Below are 18,303 nucleotides of genomic sequence, written 5' to 3'. Positions count from 1 at the left end.
TTAGATAATGTCACTTTTTGTTCGTGATAATCTTCCTTGTTCTGAAGTTTGTTTTGTCTGAAATTAATAATCTACTCCAGCTTTCTTTTGATTAGTGTTAGTGTGGTATGTCTCTTTTCATCCCTTTACTTTTCACTTTGAGTTTTTATATTTTAAACAACACTTAGTTGGGTCTTATTTTATTTAGTCTAATAATTTTTATATTTTAATTGGTATATGTAGTCCATTCATACTTAAAGAGTCATTGCTGTAGTTGGATTGATATCTAACATTCTTGTAACTATTTTTTTTTATCTATTTGTCCTTTCTGTCTTCTCTGATTTTATTGAACATTTTATGTAATTCCATTTTATCTCTTCTCTTAGAATATCAATTATACTTCTTTTTTAAGATGATAATGATTGTCCTACAGTTTACAGTATGCATTTTTAACTAATGCATTACCAATCAATAACGAATTCAAATTAGTTAAAAATGGCCAAAAGCCTTGAAAAAAAGATATAATGTCATTTGCAAACAGTGATGAAGTCCAGTTTTAGCAGCTGAAATAATTATTGTTGATGCTTTTGGTGTTCTAAGAAAATTTTGCTCTCTTGGAGATGGTAAATATATTGACCTGTGGTTTTTTTTTTTTCTGGAAATTTGTAGTTCTAATTTTTATCTTTCAGTCTATGATTGCAGATGACATGATACTCTACAAAGAAAATCCTAAAGATGCTACCTGAAAACTGTTAGAGCGCATCAGTGGATTTGGTAAAATTATAGGATACGATATTAATACACAGAAATCTATTACATTTTTATACATCAACAATGAAAGATCAGAGAGAAAAATTAGGGAAATAATTCAATTTACCATCACATCAATAATAATAAAATACCTAGGAATGAACCTAACTAAAGAGAAAAAAGATCTGTACTCTGGAAACTCTAAGACTCTGATGAAAGACACAAACAGATGCAAAGATATACCATGCTCTTGGATTAGAATAATCAATATTTTCAAAATGACTCTACTACCTAAAGCAATAGACAGATTCAATACAATCCCTAACAAGTTGCCAATGACACTCTTTTTTTTTTTTTTTTTTTTTTTTTTTTTTAAGGTCTGCACTGTGGCATATGGAAGTTCCCAGGCTAGGAGTCAAATCAGAGCTACAGCTGCTGTCCTGTGCCACAGCCACAGCAACACAGGATCTAAGCTGCTTCTGTGACCTACATCACAGCTCACAGCAATGTGGGATACCTTTACTCACTGAGAGGGGCCAGGGATTGAACCTGCATCCTCATGGATACTAGTTAGATTCCTTTCCATTGAACCACAATGGGAACTCCCACCAAGGCATTCTGCACAGAACTAGAACTAAATATTTTAAAATTTTTATGGAAACACAAAAGACTCCAAATAGCCAAAGGAATATTGAAGAATAAAATGCAGCTGAAGGCATCTACCTTCCTGAATTCAGAATATACTACAAAACTACAGTAATCAAAATGGTATGGCACTGGCAGGCGCACACACACACACACACACACACACACACACACACACACACACACACACACACACACACACAAAAACAGAGATATAGAACAATGGAACAGGATAGCCCAGAAATAAAGCCAAGCACCTGTGGTCAACTAATCTATGAAAAAGGAGGTAATAACATACAGTGGAGGAAAGAAAATCTCTTTAATAAGTGGTGCTGTCAAAACCGGACAGCTACATGTAAAAGAATGAAATTAGAACATTTTCTAACATCATAAACAAAAATAAATTCAAAGTGGATTAAAGACCTAAATGTAAGGCCAAATACTATAGTGCTCATAGAGGAAAATACAGGCAGAACATACTTTGACATAAATTGCAGCACTCTTGTTTGATCCACCTCTTAGAATAATGACAACAAAAACAAAAATAAACCAATGAGACCTAATTAAGCGTAAAAGCTTTTGCATAGCAAAGGAAACCTTAAAAAAAATGAAAAAGAAACTCACAGAATGGAAGAAAATCTTTGCAAATGAAGTCACCAACAAAGGATTAATCTCCAAAATATACAAACATCTCATGGAAAAGAGTTTGCTGTTGGCAAAGCAGGTTAAGGGCCTGAAGCTGTCCCTGCTATGGCATGGTTTGATCCCTGGCCTGGGAACTTCCATATCGTCTGGGCAAGGCCAAAAAGAAAAAAAAAGTTACTAGATGATAAAAAAAAATCTTGTGGAACTTTATATTAAAAAACCAAAAAACCCAATCAAGAAATGGGCAGATCTAAATAGACATTCTCCAAAGAAGACAGACAGATGGCCAAAAATAAAGATGCTCAACATCACAAATTGTTAGAGAAAGCAAATCAAAACTATAATGAGATCACCTCACATCATCAAAAATGGTCATCATCAAAAAATATACAAACAATAAATGCTGGAGAGAGTGTGGAAATGTAAATTGTTGTAACCACTATGGAGGACAGTACAGAGGTTCCCTATAAAACTAAATATAGGACTGCCATTCGATCCAGCAATCCACTTCTGGGCATCAATCCAGAGAAAACCATAATTTCAAAGATACATGGACCTCAGTGTTCATTGCAGTGCTATTTACAATGGCCAAGACGTGGGAGCAACCTAAATGTCCATCAACAGAGAAATAGGTCAAGAAGGTGTGGTACATAAAAACAATGGAATATTACTCAACCATAAAAAGAATGAAATAATGCCATTTGCAGCAACATGGATAGACCTAGAGATTATCATACTTAGAGAAGTCAGATAAAGACAAATATCATATGACATCACTTATGTGATGTGGAAGACTAATAAAAAATAATACAAAAAATTTAAGCAGAAACAAATTCATAGATTCAAAAGCAATCTTGTGGTTACCATAGGTGAAACTATTATGGGGAGGGAAGAATTGGGAGGATGGGAATAACATATACACACTACTGTATAAAATATATGATTAACAAGAATCTACTTGGAGTTCCCATTGTGGCTCAGTGGTTAATGAATCTGACTAGAAACCATGAGGTTGTGGGTTCGATCCCTGGCCTCGCTCAGTGGGTTAAGGATCCGGTATTGCTGTGAGCTGTGTTGTACGTTGCAGACGTGGCTTAGATCCTGCATTGCTGTGGCTCTGGCATAGGCTTGGCAGCTACAGCTCCGATTAGACCCTTAGCCTGGGAACCTCCATATGCCGCGAGTGCGGCCCTAGAAAAGATACAAAACAAACAAACAAAAAACTAAAAAACAAAAAGAAAACACTACTCTATAGCACAGGAAAATTTACTCAATAGTTTGTAATAACCTACATGGTAAAAAAAAGTAATGGATATATATATTTATATGTATGACTGATTCATTTTGCACTCCATCTGAAACTAATACAAAATTGTAAGTCAACTATACTTCAATAAAGTTAAATAAATAAAAAGACATAATGAAAGTCTATAAAGCATGTGAAAAAGTGCTTAACATCTGTAGTAATCAGAGAGTTTCAAATTAAACTACAACCACTAGAATGACCAGTGACTTAAATACAAACTATTGATGAGGTTTTAGAGATAATTTCCATATATTACTGGTGAGAGTGAAAAATTGTACTAGTATTTTGAAGAGTTTCAATAGTTTCTCATAAAGTTAAACATCCTCTTACTTTAATAATCCCTAATAATCCCACTACTAGTTATTTACCTAAGAGAAATAAAACGTATTTCTGCAAAGACTGATGGATGCATCAGTTCTCTGTGTATTTCCATTCATTATTGTTTCCTGTATTTGAGGCTAAGTTAATATTGTCTTTCTTAGGAAATGTGTTAAATATTTTTGGAAGTCATCTTGGCCATATTTTATAGTCTCATATTTATTTTTATTTTCTAAGTATATTTTTAATTCTTTTATTTTTAAAAACATACTAAGCATACAAATTTTATATTCTGTGTCTGACAATTATAATACCTTAGGTCATTCTTTATGCTGCTGTTTTTGTTCCTTATGTATTTTTATTTATTTTTTCAGCTGGCACTCTCTCCTCCAGAGAAGAATTGTGCTTTCTTTCTTACAGACGCATGAAACAATAACAACCAAGGACAGCTTTAATATAAAGTCTTGGCTGGAGGTGTTCTGGACACATAGAGGGTGACTCTGCCCTCAAATTCTCATAAAGTCTGACTTAGGTCTACAAATCCTCAGGGGAATTCTTATTGCCTTGCTACCCGACACCGAGTTAGAATGTGGCAGATTTTTTGCTCTGCTTTTTGCTTTGTGACTTTTTTCTCTCATTAACCTAAACACTGAGGCTTTGGGGATCTTTATGAAGACACTTTTTATTTGATTGTCGATCTTTGCCTAAACCTGAATTTCTTCCCCTGTTCTCTCTGCTGCATGTAAGTGCAGAAGTAAAAACTATGGCTCATCAAGATTAATGAATCCAGGATAAAAATTAAATTCAGAGATAGCTTGCCACTTTGGATTCCCAATTTTGCTACACATTTGATTTTGAAGAAGTCAGTCTTCTTGCCAATAAAGGGGTTTAAGTTATGAGTATTCCTGCATCTGTACGTGTGTGTATGAGTTTATGTGCTTGCATACATATACTTGTATGTCTCTACCTTTTTGGTGGTTTTTCCACAATGGGTTTTTTTTAGAATATCTAGACTATCATTTTGCCAGGAAAACTGTGCCTTCTTACTTTAATTTCAGTCATATGTCACATTTTAATATATACATGGATTTATTTTAATACTATATATATTTCCATATTCAGTTTCTCTGCATTTCATATTTTAATCACTATACTTTGTAGTATGAATTAATACCAAGTTATCATATTCCAACATTTGTGTTTCTACTGTAAATTTATATTTTGGCCTTTGCTGTTTCATATCAATTTTAGGGTCAGCTTGTCAGGTTCCACAAACATTTTGCTGCTATTTGATTAATGATGTTTAGAAAGGCTATCAAGTTTTATGTATTACTCTTATTCACTAGAATTGGTTCTGTTTTGCCAGTATATTTTTTAATATATGCACACACATATATATAATCAATTATCTTTAAAAAAGGAGAGTAAATCTCAATCTTTCAAATTTTTATAATTATTTTTTGACTTATTTGACTGTATTGACTGGTAAAAACATCTGTTTGTATTTGTATTTATTATTTATTCTGAATCTAGACTCTCTGATACTCTAATCATATCCCAAATGTGAAAAAACAAAAACCAAAAAACTGGAAGGTTGTAATGGGTCTGAAGGAATGTTTTGAATTATTGAATATTTGAAAAAAAGGATACTCTAGGCTTCTTCCTCACTTTATTAAAGATACTTCCTGTAGTTTGATGGTATCTGTAGGCTATTGATAGAAATGCATAATCGGGCTGCTTTTTGACATTTTCTCGTTGTCCCTGGCTTAAGAATTTTGCTATAAATTCCTAGGTTTAGCTGTCTTTGAATTCATCTTGCTTTGCTTTTACAGAGTTTCTTGAATCTATGGCTTGATGTCTCCTGTCTGTTTTGCAAATTTCTTAGCTGGTATCTATTCAAACACTGTCTCATTATCTTCTATCTTTCTAGTTCTCTAATTACATGTACATTAGAAATTTTCACTGTGTCCTGTATATTTTTTAATACTCTTTCCTGAATTTTCCATCTTTCTCTCTGTGCATCTATCTACTTATCTTCCAGTTCACTAGTTCTCTATTCTGCTGTTAAATCCTCTTCTGAGCTCTTAATTTCAGTAAATTATTTGCTTAGTTCTGAAATAATTTTATTTGATTCTTTTTAATAGATTTCATTTTTCTGATAAAATTCTGCATTTGCTGTTCTACTTTCTTAATTATCTTCATTAAAGTTTTAAAAACATCCTTGTCTATTATAATGGCTATATCACTCATGAAATTTTTTCTGTTGTCTGTTTTTGATCACTTGCTCCTATTCCTATCATGCTTAGTAATTTTTGATTGAATGCTGGGCATTGCTTATGAATTATTCTGGAGGCCTTGGATGGTGTTATCTTCCCACATAGAGGATTTATTATCTTTCTCTTGGAAAGTCAAGGTACTACACAATTACCATGATATAGCTGAAGCTGAATTTCAGAACTTGTTAGGTTTGGTCTGTTTTTGGTTTGACCTTAGCTCTGGATGATGCACTGAGGTTTCATTTTTACTTTGTTTCACATTTGGTGGAAGTTGTTATGCCAGTCTTAGAATGATAGTTTAATAAATCTCCTCAGAAATAAAATGTCTGGCTACATTTGTGTTGATCATGGTCTCTGAGGCAATGATTCATAATTACTTCTAGTATCTTATAATTATGTGGGCCATATATAAACAAATAAATAAAACAAATCTGGAAGCCCATAATGACCATGAAGAAATGCCTCTGAAATGCTAAACACTTGGAATTTATGGACTAATAATACAATAATTTTGATGGTGAGGAACTATGCTGACCCCTGCTTCTTATATCCAGACTTACTGTTTTTTTTTTTGTTTTGTTTTCCTTTTTGGTCCGTGGATCTAAGGGAAATATTAAGTATACAAGTGTGACAGTAAAATAAATGACCTAACTGTATATGATAAAGTCTTGAAGCAACATAGGTGTCTGATTGAAGAAATTTTCCTATGGCAAAATTTAGAATGCTCTCATTTGATACATATTAGCACACTTCTGAAATTACAAGTTCCTCTCTTGACTCTGAGAGAGAGCCCTAACAAAGATCCATTTCGATGTTTCTCAGGAGCAGGTAATCTGGACGTGACATTTTACCAGCTGAATACCCAGAGGGATAAAAGGACATTTGTGTTTGCCTTTTTGTTTGTTTGCTTCCTGTAAGTTTTAATGGTTTTGCTACAGGCCTGATCTAGGCAATCTTTTTCAGCCATGAAATTGCTGTTGTGTTTCCCCTATAATATGAATAATTTGACTCCGGGCATGCATGCAGTCTGGTTATGGTTAATTTCAGAGTCTGATTATTGAAGAAATTTTGCCCTAGTATAGCACAAAGTCTCTTCTCATGAATTCTCAGACACTTGTTTCATAAAGCTTCCAAGAGAGAGGACAAACCTCCAGCCAAATGGCTGAAGAATAATAGGTATGGTTAGATGATAGGCACCATCATGCATTCTTGGGAAACAGCTATGATTGGGCTGATGTGTTAAGGTGGTGAGATACTTAGAAAATAAAATATGTCAAATCCCTGATTTTAACCAGCTGCTCACCATCTCCAGATGGGTGGAAAGAGTTCAATTTCCCCCTTGTCTTCTGTGGTAAACAATACATTATTATAAATTAACATTTATTTTGAAATGTGCATAACAGCTGCAGGTTGGCTGCAATAGTGATAAGCATACAAAAAAAAAAAAAAAAAGCCTGATGTGAAGCTTTCAAAACAGAAGGAATGGTTAGGCTCCACGAACTCGAGACAATTCATTTTGTTTGGCTCTGTCTTGTGAGCTCCCTGGTTGTTTTGTCTTCTTTTCTTTTCAGAATCTGTTGCTAAATCCTTGTGTCTATAGGGAGATTTTCCTGTTCCTGTTAGCTTATAATCTTTCTCTTTAAGAAATTGTATTCACTACATTTTGGAGAGCTTAATTTGCAACAAATCATAAGGGAAAACTTGAATAGGCCTTTTTTTTCCCTTCCATGAGCCTGTAGTCTTTTCTTTTGTTAATTTCCAAAGTCTTTCACTATTTGTACTTGAAAAACCATGAACAAATGAGTTAAGTTTTCCTGTTCTTAGGAAAATAAATTTACCTATTATGATATGAGTTGAAAATTTTTTTTCATTGTTAAAAGGCAAGCTTCTGAGATGAGATCTTCCTGAGAGGAAGTTTAAAGTCTATTTTTTGTTTCAAATCTGCATGAACCACATAGCAAATAGAGTTATCCTTTGCAAATCACTTTCCTCTTGGATCTGTCTGGGATAAATGGACTTGATTTAGAGAGCCAGAGATACTCGATGACTTTCAGATGCACTGCATGACTTTCCCAAGGCAGTTACACTGCCTAGATAGAACCCATGGACTCCTGTTTTTATGGATTCTCACTCCAAGTTCACTGTCTGCTTCCTTTTAGCTCTTTATTTTAATTTTGGAAAAGCTACAAATGAGGAACTCAATCTGGGCAATGGCTCTGAAAGTGGTCACTCTGCCCATTTTACTTGTAAAGTAAGTAGGTGTCCTCTCCCCATTCTAATGTGGGGCTAAACTGCCCTAGGTTTAGGAAGACAATTTCTCTAGGACAAAGATATTGAAACTCTTGGAGTTCCCGTCGTGGTGCAGTGGAAATGAATCCGACTAGGAACCATGAGGTTGTGGGTTAGATCCCTGGCCTCGCTCAGTGGGTTAAGGAGCTGGCGTTGCTGTGAGCTGTGGTGTAGGTTGCAGACACGGCTCAGATCCCATGTTGCTGTGGCTGTGGCATAGGCCCCAGCTGTAGCTCTGATTAGACCGCTAGCTTGGGAACCTCCATATGCTGCAGGTGTGGCCCTAAAAAGACCAAAAAAAAAAAAAAATTTAAACTTTTGTTGGTTTACATACCCATTGAGAATCATATGAGTATATGTATTCTCACCCCTCTCCCCTTAAATATACATATATCCAAAATTTAGCATACAATCTGCAGGGGTTGTGAATCCTCCCCATATTTTATGATGTACATCAAATAAAGAATCCCTGCTTTAGAGGCATATGGAGTAGATGCTGAAAGCCTAGGCTCTGCAGTTAGACAGACATGATTTTGAAACTCAGTCTGCCACTTAATAACTGTGGGAATTTAGACAAAATACTTAAAATCATAATGCATCATTTTCCCCATCTATAAAATGAATATTATAGTACATATCTAATGGATTAGTTATGGTGGATATTGAAGGGCCATATTCACTATGAAAAATGAAAACAGAAAAAAATCACAACTTGTAATCTTGTTCTATAACTTGCAAAACAGATAAAATGATGTGCAACAAAACCATCAGACCTCAAGTTGTTCAGATAGCAGTTCCTTCAGATGAGTATGTTCTGAGATTAGATCATAAAAATACTGCTTTACTGGTAACTCTGCATGGAGGCATGCATTCCAAAGATAAGACCAATGACTGTTTTATCAGTTTACCCAGTTTATAAGGTCTAATCAGTCCCTGCCCAGGTCTTGATTAATAAAAGTCCCCAAATCAGTCTATAACTCCTTTTTCCTAATTCTCCATTTTGAGACCCTACTGAAAGCTTATATAACTAGCAGGTTTCTCTAGTGGTCTTTGTATGTAAGTTTCAATAATGACTGAAAGCTCCCTGAGGACAGAAATGGCCCCTTTTCCTTCTCTTTTGTAGTATGATCCTTCTAAGCTCAGTTTTAATTTTGGGGAAAAAAATACTCCCCCAAAGTGTGTTGAATTTGCTTAATATTCTCACTGTTAGGGTAACTTCCAGATAAGAAAGAAAAACAGAGAAAGACTGAGTGTGAGGCTACCGAACAGTGGCTGCCCCTTTCTGTGAATTGTTCATATATTTTGCCCATTTCTCTTGAGCTGTTGGTCTTTTTATTTCTAGGACCTTTTAATACGTTAGGGAGATTAACCCATCATGTATGAGTTGCAAATGTTTATTCCCGAGTGTCTCATTTGTCTTTCGACTGTGTTTATAGATTTTTGCTTCTTTTAGTTTATCTTCCAAATATCTTACTATCATGGTGACATATGTATCAATAATTTAATAGTTTCTGCATTTTGGAGTTATAGAGGTCTTTCCCATCAAAGGTAAACATAAAGTTCTTTGGGAAAAATAGGCAAACAAAACTAGTGAGAATTTTTTTAAAGAAGAATAAACAGCAGAGGCTAGCACTATCAGATGGGAAAATCATTTTAAAGATGCGGTAATGGCTCATGAAGCGAAGTTTTACTGGAACAAAATAGAATATAATGTGAAACTGAAAACAAAAGTTCTTAGGTATTTACTGCTCAATACCAGTAGCATCTCAAACCAGCAGGAAAACAATGGGCTATTTAAAATGTAATTGAAACTGTTGAGTCACTTCTGAAAAAAATGAAAAGTTGAAATTTTAGATAAATTTTTAATGGATCAAATATTTAAATGTGAGAAATAGAATTCATTATAATTTTGGGAGAAAAGAGAGGAGAATTCTTTTACAGGTTAGATTTGTCTTCACCTGACATACTTGTTACATGTTAGTTGCCTTCCTTCTCAGCATGATTCCATTTATATTAAACATCTGAATTTCATAAAATACAGGAAGTACATTAGTGGTGCAGGACGTGAGAACATGGATTGACTAGATCCAAATGGGCTAGTGATTTGGGGATGTAATGACGGATAGTTTGGAGGTGATGGAAGTGTTCTAAAACTAGACCATGGCGATGCTATCGAATTGTACATTTAAAATGAATGAATGGGTTAATAGATGTAGACTGTTGCCTTTGAAAGGGATTAGCAATGAGATCCTGCTGTGTAGCCCTGGGAACTATGTCTAGTCACTTATGATGGAACATGATAATGTGAGAAAAAAAAGAATGTATGCATGCATGTGTAACTGGGTCACCATGCTGTAAGTAGAAAAAAAAAAGGCAAAAAATAAATAAATAAAATGAATGAATTTTATATAAGGCAAATTATATTTGAATTAAGTGTTAAAATCAAGTATGACTTCTATCCCTGGGCAGAATAAGCCCAGAAGTATTCCCACAACAACGTATATCTATTTATCAAATGGCCAGTTCTTCCCCAAGAACTGGGTTTGGTAAGAATGGAGGAAACTGATGAACAAAGAAAACAGAACTAGAAGAAAGGGAAGAGCTTTTTTATCTGAAGGTCTAATTTCCTTCCATTTGTTATCTTGCTTCCAGGAGGTCCTGACAACCTTTATGGAAAAAGGCAAACTAACTTGCTTCCACAGATGGTGACCAGCACAGCCTGTCTCATCACTGTACAATAGCCAACATCCTTTATTGACCTCAGCCCAGTTGTTGCTTCTCTCACTTAATTGGCTTTACATGGAAGTGTTTCAACTGAAAGCATGTCACTTTTTTACAGAATTGGGCCAAAAAACAATTAATTTCAAATACACAGCTTTTATATTTGCTGTTGCAGTTCCTGTCTGAGGCAACATTTATTTATGTTCCTGTCTGAGGCAGATAACACAGCAGCTGAAGGAACAAGCAAATGCAGACCTCTGGGAATAGCATTGTTGTTGGTCTAACTCTCCTCTTGGCTTTTGCATTGTGCAGCTGTGGCTGCCTTTGCAAAATGGTAGCAATCAACAGTACCCAGGGACTGTGGCTCTTCTTTCTTTTTTAAAAATTTATTAGCTAGTTCGTAATCTGAATAGAACCCTAACAACTGGAAATGTTCCCATGAAATCTTAACATGCAAAGGGATATAATTCGAATTCCATGGGGATTTTCATTCCCGTTTCAATACTGGCTCTACAAGAGAAAAAAAAAAAAAAAAGAACCATACCGTTTATTCTCTTGATGTCTCTCAGGACCCTACTAATATTTAATTTACCCCAATATGTTTCTAAATATGTTTTAGTATGCTCTACTGGGATTCTGTTGCTTTCATTTAAACTTATGAGGACATCTAGAGAAGAATTGCCCCAGAAGAACAAGGACTCAGCACAATGGGATCTGAAGAACTTGATTATCCCAGATCCCATCTGAATGGTGGAGATAGGCAGCTTCAAGAAGATGTACCCACATGGCAGCATTGTCTGCTGCTCTCTCACTCTCCATGGCTCGTGTGAAGGCTACAGAAGTATAATATTGTGCATATGAACTTTACAGGATGTTACAAACCAATGTTACCTCAACACATGTAGATTTTTTTAAAAATTTGAAGGAGTTAAAGGCTTACTCAATTCAGTGACTTGTCTCTCAAGTATGCAAGTATATGGAGAGCTTTGCAGTTACTTCTGGCTAGAAATGAACAACTCTCCTGTTTCTTTGGCCAAGGTCCCCTCTCCTGGTCATCTATCTTTTAATTTTTTCTTTTGTGCCTGTAAAGCCTGCTGTTGCTATTTGGCTAAAACAAATCATGTAGCTTGTGTTAAAGAATCTCCTCTGTTGCTTTAAGAAAACTGTGATACTGAGAATAATAATTAAATCTGTTTGTTTGCCAGTAACATCAAGCAGGGGGAAATGACACATTGATCATTCTTCATTCCTTGACCAGTCTAATCCCACCTTAACAAATGTATTTCCTCCCTAATTCCTCCTTCCTCTAACCTTCCTTCCTTCCTTCTCCTTCTCTCTTTCATTTCCTCCTTCCTCTCTTCCTCCCTTCTTCCCTCCATATCGTTCTTCCTTCCTTCCCTTAGACCAACATAAAAATATAAAAATCACGACCAACAAAGACAAATCAGAAGAGCATTATGTAAGCAAGATCACAAGGCAGACAACCTCACAGGCTCTTATAGTGTTGTTAAACTTGAACTGGAAATTTGGTTTTGAGTTTTCTAGTGGTTAGAACAAAAGAGAATTATCTTCAGTTGTATGAGTTCCATTGACCACACAGAGAACACACACCAGTTTCTTTAGAAAAGTAAAAATATTCTTCGAATTTGTTTTGAAAGCTACCATCCATGGCTTCATATAGTATAGGAGCCAGACATTATGCAGTGTATTGGCATAATGTCTGGGAACACAGACATAATACAAGTGTGTGACTTAGTAAAAGGAGTACTTGAAATCCTGGGCAGTTTTCTACAAACTAATGCAGCTCTCTGATTCTCTGGCTTAATCTATAGCTGAATCATGGAATATATTGATAAATGGAATATCTTACTGATTTTCAAACCATCTAGTATAAATATAAATTATCTTGCCAAGGTTTTTGATAAGAGTTAAGCAACAGATAGCTCAGAGATATGTAAAATATAATAATAAAATAATTTTTCTCCTCTCTAACCTCTACTAATTTACCAAGGAATCCAAGTAATAAGTCTGAAACCAGAGAATATGTGAGGGAATTCTTGAATGGTAAGAACTGAAACATCGTTCAAGAGTTTTCCTTAGAAAATATGGTGAGATAATGACACCTCTGGAAGTCTTCAATGAATGCTGATTGCCTCTTTTTGACAAATGAAGTAGTCTAGCTCTGCACTGTGTTCATTCATCTTGTTGGAGAGCAATTGCTGTTTGCCATTTCAGACTCCAGGTGAACCATCTGTATTCATTAAGCTTGCTAAGATGCTGGAGGGAATGGATAAATAATGCCTTCTCACTTCACAGAGATCTGGTATCACAACTTCAATTTATCTAGAAAATCCAGGCTAATATCTGCATTTCTTCTGTCTTCTGTAATGAGTGTCCAGTATGGGTCCATCTAGCTTTTTTTCTGAGATCTGATTTAGCTTTCCATCAGCTAATGTTGGCATATGATAGAAGTTCACTTGTAGAATATCACTGAGTCAGCTTTAAGGAAGGTGGGAAGTTTCCAGAATGTAGTCATGAGTTGAGGTTCATGTTTCTCTGTCTTATAATAACTTTACTCAATAAATGAAAGCTGCTCCTCAACTTCTTGATGCCTAGTAGAGGCCCTCTTACTCTCATTTCTGGAGCTTGGAGTTGATGGTATTTGAGATGTATTAAATGAGGATTAGAACTGAAGAATCTCATCTAATGTGTCAGCAGAGCAAGGGACTGAAGATGGAGTGAAGGGTGTTGGTACTTTTAAATAGTTTCAGACTTAACACAAAGTGCTAAATTTTTCATACATTTACTTTTTCTTTTCTTTTTTCTTTTTTGCCATATGAATTTGTGTCTTCTCTCCTCTTCCTCCCCCTCTTCCTCCCCTCTTTTCCTTCTCCTCCTCCTTCTTCTTCCCTCTCTTCTCCCTCTTCTTGTTCATTATCATTATTTTGTGAAGATAAGTTTTAGGTCCACAGCAAAACTGAGGGAAATGTGCAGAGATTTCCCATATACCTCCTGCCCCCGCCCCATGCATAGCCTCCCCACTACTAACATTTCCCACGAGAGTGTCACACTTGTTACAAGTGATGAACCTATACTGACACATCATAATCACCCGAAATTCATAGTTTATCCATGGTTCACTCTTGGCACTGTACATTCTATGGGTTGGGACAAATGAGTGGTGATATGTATTACTCATTATGGTATCAAGCAGAGTATTTTTACTGCTCTAAATCCTCTGTGTGCTCCACCTATTCATCTCTCCTACCCCCATCTCTTGGTCATCATTCATCCTTTTACTGTTTCCATAGTTTTTCCTTCTTCAGAAAGTCATATATTTGAAATCATACAGCATATAGATTTTCAAGATGGTCGTCTTTCACTTTTTTTCTTTTTAATATGCATTTCACATTCTTACATGTATCTTCATGGCTTGATGATTCATTTATGTTTAGCACTGAATAATAATTCAATTGCCTGGATATGCTGCAGTTTATTTATCCATCTGCCTAAAGAAGGACATTTTGGTTGGCTTCCCAGTTTTGGCAATTATGATAAAGGTTATTGTGGACATCTGCATGTAGGCTTTTGTGTAGGTATGTTTTCAACTTTTGGGAGTAAAATCAAAAAGTGTGGTTGCGGGATAGTATACTTAGTTTTGTGAGAAACCACCAAATGTCTTCCAAAGTGGCTGTACCATTTTGCATTCACACCAGCAATTAATGAGAATTCCTCTTGCTTCATCCTCATTAGTTTTCGGTGTTGTCAATGTTCCAGATTTTGGCCATTCTAATAAGTATAAATTGTATCTTGTCATTTTGATTTGCATTTCCTTGATGATTCGTGATGTGGAGCATCTTTTCGTGTGCTTATTTTCCATCTGTGTATCTTCTTTGGTGAAGCGTCTATAAAGGTCTTTGGCCCATTTTTTAATTGGGTTATTTGTTTTCTTATTGTTGAGCTTTAAGAGTTCTTTGTATGTTTTGTATAACAGACTTATCAGATGTGTCTTTTGGAGATATTTTCTCCCTATCTGTGGCTTTTCTCATTCTCTTGACATTATCTTTCACAGAGAAGAAGTTTTTTAATTTTAATAAAGTCTAGCTTATCAGTTATTTTTTTCATGGTGCTGTATTTAAAAAGACTGATGTCTATATCCAAGATCATCTAGATTTTCTCCTATTTTATCTTCTAAGAGTTCTTTAGTTTTTTTGGCGGGGGAGAGGGTATACATGTTATTTTTATGAACTACTTGAGAGAGAGTGGCAAATATGATGCCCCTTTTCTTTTAAATATGCATTTCACTGTGTATTTTGAAGAATGAGGACATTTTACTCTATAACAAAAATTCAGTTATAAAAATAAAGAAATTAATGTTGATACTATTGTATAACCTATGAATCTTACTCATTTTCAATTTTTCCGCTATAACCTTTAGAGTGAAACAAAAGAGAGCAAGAGGTAGTAGTGGGGAGAGAGAAAGACAGAGAGAGAGCGAGCACTTGTTGGTTCAAGAAACATCCTAAGATCAGACATTGTGTTCAGTTGCCATGTCTTTGTAGTCACCTTTAACGTAGAATGGTTTCTCAGTCTGTCTTTGAGTTCTATAATCTTGATTTTTTGAAGAAGACAGGGAAGTTTATTTATTTATTTATTTATTTATTTATTTATTTATGTTTTTAGGACCACACCTGTGGCATATAGAAGTTCCCAAGCTAAGGAATGAGTCAGAGCTACAGCTGCTGGCCTACGCCAGAGCCACAGCAACACAGGATCCGAACTGTGTCTGCAACCTACACCACAGCTCATGGCAACGCTGGATCCTTAACCCACTGGGTGAGGCCAGGGATTGAACCCACATCCTCATGGATACTAGTCGGATTCGTTTCCACTGGGCCACAATGGGAAATCTCAGGGAAGTTATTTTATGTACTACTCCTCTGTTTGGACTTGTTTCACATTTTCTCAAGACTAGATTGAGGTAATAGGTTTTGGCAGAACTACACAGAAGTGATGTGTGCTTCTCATTAGGAGACATGTGATGTCAGTTTGTCCCATTGCTAGTGAAAATAACTTTGACCATTTAGTTAAACAGAATCATGCAATAGGAGATGAAAACCTCAGGGATGACACTGAAAATAAATGTAGGGATGAGCTTTCCCAACAAATCTCTAAATGCAAGCTGATAAAATAAACTACCAATGGCCATGAGAGTCACATGCAGGTGCTGGAGAAAGCAGAGGGATATAGAAGCTGCTTGGTGGATTTGAGTACAAGAGAACTGCAAAATAGCCAACAGATATTTTATGGAATGAGAACAGACAGAGGTAGGAGCATCTTAAACTATAAAATGTTTTATCCAGTTCAGTAGTGGGATAATAGAAAATGGAGGTCTGGGCATTAGAAAATAAATATATGTGAACAAAGTCTACTTCTAAAATCTCAGAAAAAAACTAATTTTATACATTAAGAAACAACTGTAACCCAGCAGCAATGAGAACACTCAGCATCCAGGTCTTGGTTTCTAATACCATTTTCCAGTTAAAGGAATCTGAGCTCCTTGCAAAGACTCCTGAGTCTAGGACTAGGACAGGAAATAAATACAAGATGAGCCTGGAGCATCATATAATGCTGGAAAAAAAAGGATGTGTTCAAAAAAACAAAACAATGGGAGTATATCAAGGGGACATGAGAGACAGCTGAAACAGTTCCCAATGCCCAAAGCTGGAACAATTTGAGTGACAAAGATAAATAAAATAGTAAGAGTTTATAATCCAAAGTGTAAATTAAATATCACTGAGTTTATACTGATATAAACAAATGCTTGCATTAATAAATAAATGGGAATGGACAAGATTTCCCATACAGAATAGTTACAAATAATTTATGTGTGTACTTCGCCCATAGAAGGTGAAGTGTTAATTCTCCACATCTTGATTGTGGGCTCTAATTAGTGATTTGGTTCCCAAGACTGCAATATGGAGAGGGGAAAATAACGTAACAGTGGAAAACCCTGGCAAATACTTTTAGCCAGGTGATTGAGGGTAACATCATCACTGATAAATCATGTTGATAGCTTGCATTCTTATTATGATGTATTGAGAATAGCACTATACTCTGTGGTCTTCCTCCCTCAAGCCCATAACCTGATCTAATGTGAGAAGAACAGCGGACAAATTCAAATGTGGGACATTCTGCAAAATATCTAATGAAGACTCCTCAAAATCATCAAAGTCATCCAAAACAAAGAATGTCTGTGAAATTAACCTGGCTAAGATGAGGCTGAATGATAACTAAATTTCATTTGGTATACTGGCTGGAGTGTAGGAACAGAAAAGAAATATGAGGGAGAAATTAATGACACCTGAATGAAATAAGAATTGAATTATTAATAATGTTTCAATGTTGACAAACCTATCAGGATAGCGCTAACAACAGAGGAAAGGTGGTGCTGAGTAAAAAGAAAATCTCTGTAATATCTGCTACTTTTCTGTAAACCTAAAACTATTCTAAAATAAAAAGTTTATTAAATATATGAAACAAAAATGCAGAAAAGTGTTTTTAAGGTCAAATACCATACAGAGTTACTATAATAAAAATGAGAATGAGTAGCAGAAAAATTTCCCTGCAGGCAATGACCAGAAAGACATACCTATAAAAGGGTCAAAATTCTAATGACTATTTGAAAATAAGTTAAAAGATATAGAAATGATTCAAGATATAAAACAATAACATCAATCGTAAATTCTAAAAAAGCTCAAAAATGAGGTGACAGAACTCAAGAAGGAATTGGAGATAATTGTAAATGTCATTTTGGAACTAAAACTAAGCTAGAGGAGATACAAAAAAGAATAGACATGACTAATGATACCTTAAGAGAAGTAGGAGGTGAAAGAGGGAAATTTGAAAAATGTAAGATAGAATTTGAGAGAAAGTAACACATGCAGAGAGGATAGGTAAAGAAGGACCAACTTATAGATAATAGAAATTCTTGAAAAAGGAAACCAAAGCAAGGTAAGAAAACATTCTAAAATTTATAATTCAAGTAAACTTTTGTGAAATTAAGGAAAAATTAAACTATATGATATGCACCCTTGTGGTTAATAATAATTCACTAAGCTTTTTGAAAAATAGTCAGATTGTTGTTATCCTGGGGGGAAAATTGTGATTGGAAGGGAGCATGAGGAGACTTTTCATGTTCTGGTGACATTCTGTTTCCTAATCTAAATGCTGGTTACACAATAGAATATGCTTTGTGAAAAGTCATTGAGCTGTACATGTACTTGCACTTTCCTATATGTAAATTAGTTTAATAAATAAAAATGTGAAGAGGATAAAATTATTTTTTAAAAAAGAATACCCTATCACAGATGA

At 35.1% G+C, this 18,303-nt stretch overlaps 1 protein-coding gene across 8 annotated transcripts in view; it reads left to right on the top strand.

Moving 5' to 3' along the window:
• LOC106504493 (uncharacterized) overlaps positions 1–18,303 on the top strand; it is a 759,489-nt gene that overhangs the window by 351,654 nt on the left and 389,532 nt on the right. The window contains exon 10 of one of the 8 annotated variants that reach the window (XR_014809311.1): positions 4,018–7,371. The exons of the other annotated variants lie outside the window; for them this stretch is intronic. The gene's annotated coding sequence lies outside the window, so the exon portion shown is untranslated. Of the gene's footprint in view, positions 1–4,017; positions 7,372–18,303 lie in introns of those variants that run through there. 8 annotated transcript variants of the gene reach the window in all.

This window comes from Sus scrofa, chromosome 7 (genome assembly GCF_054392235.1).
Source record: "Sus scrofa isolate SSC_HxYL_T2T_F1_AM1 chromosome 7, Sscrofa_HxYL_maternal_Yorkshire_Landrace_v2.0, whole genome shotgun sequence".
NCBI lineage: Eukaryota > Metazoa > Chordata > Mammalia > Artiodactyla > Suidae > Sus > Sus scrofa.
This window is presented reverse-complemented; position numbering and strand designations above follow the sequence as displayed.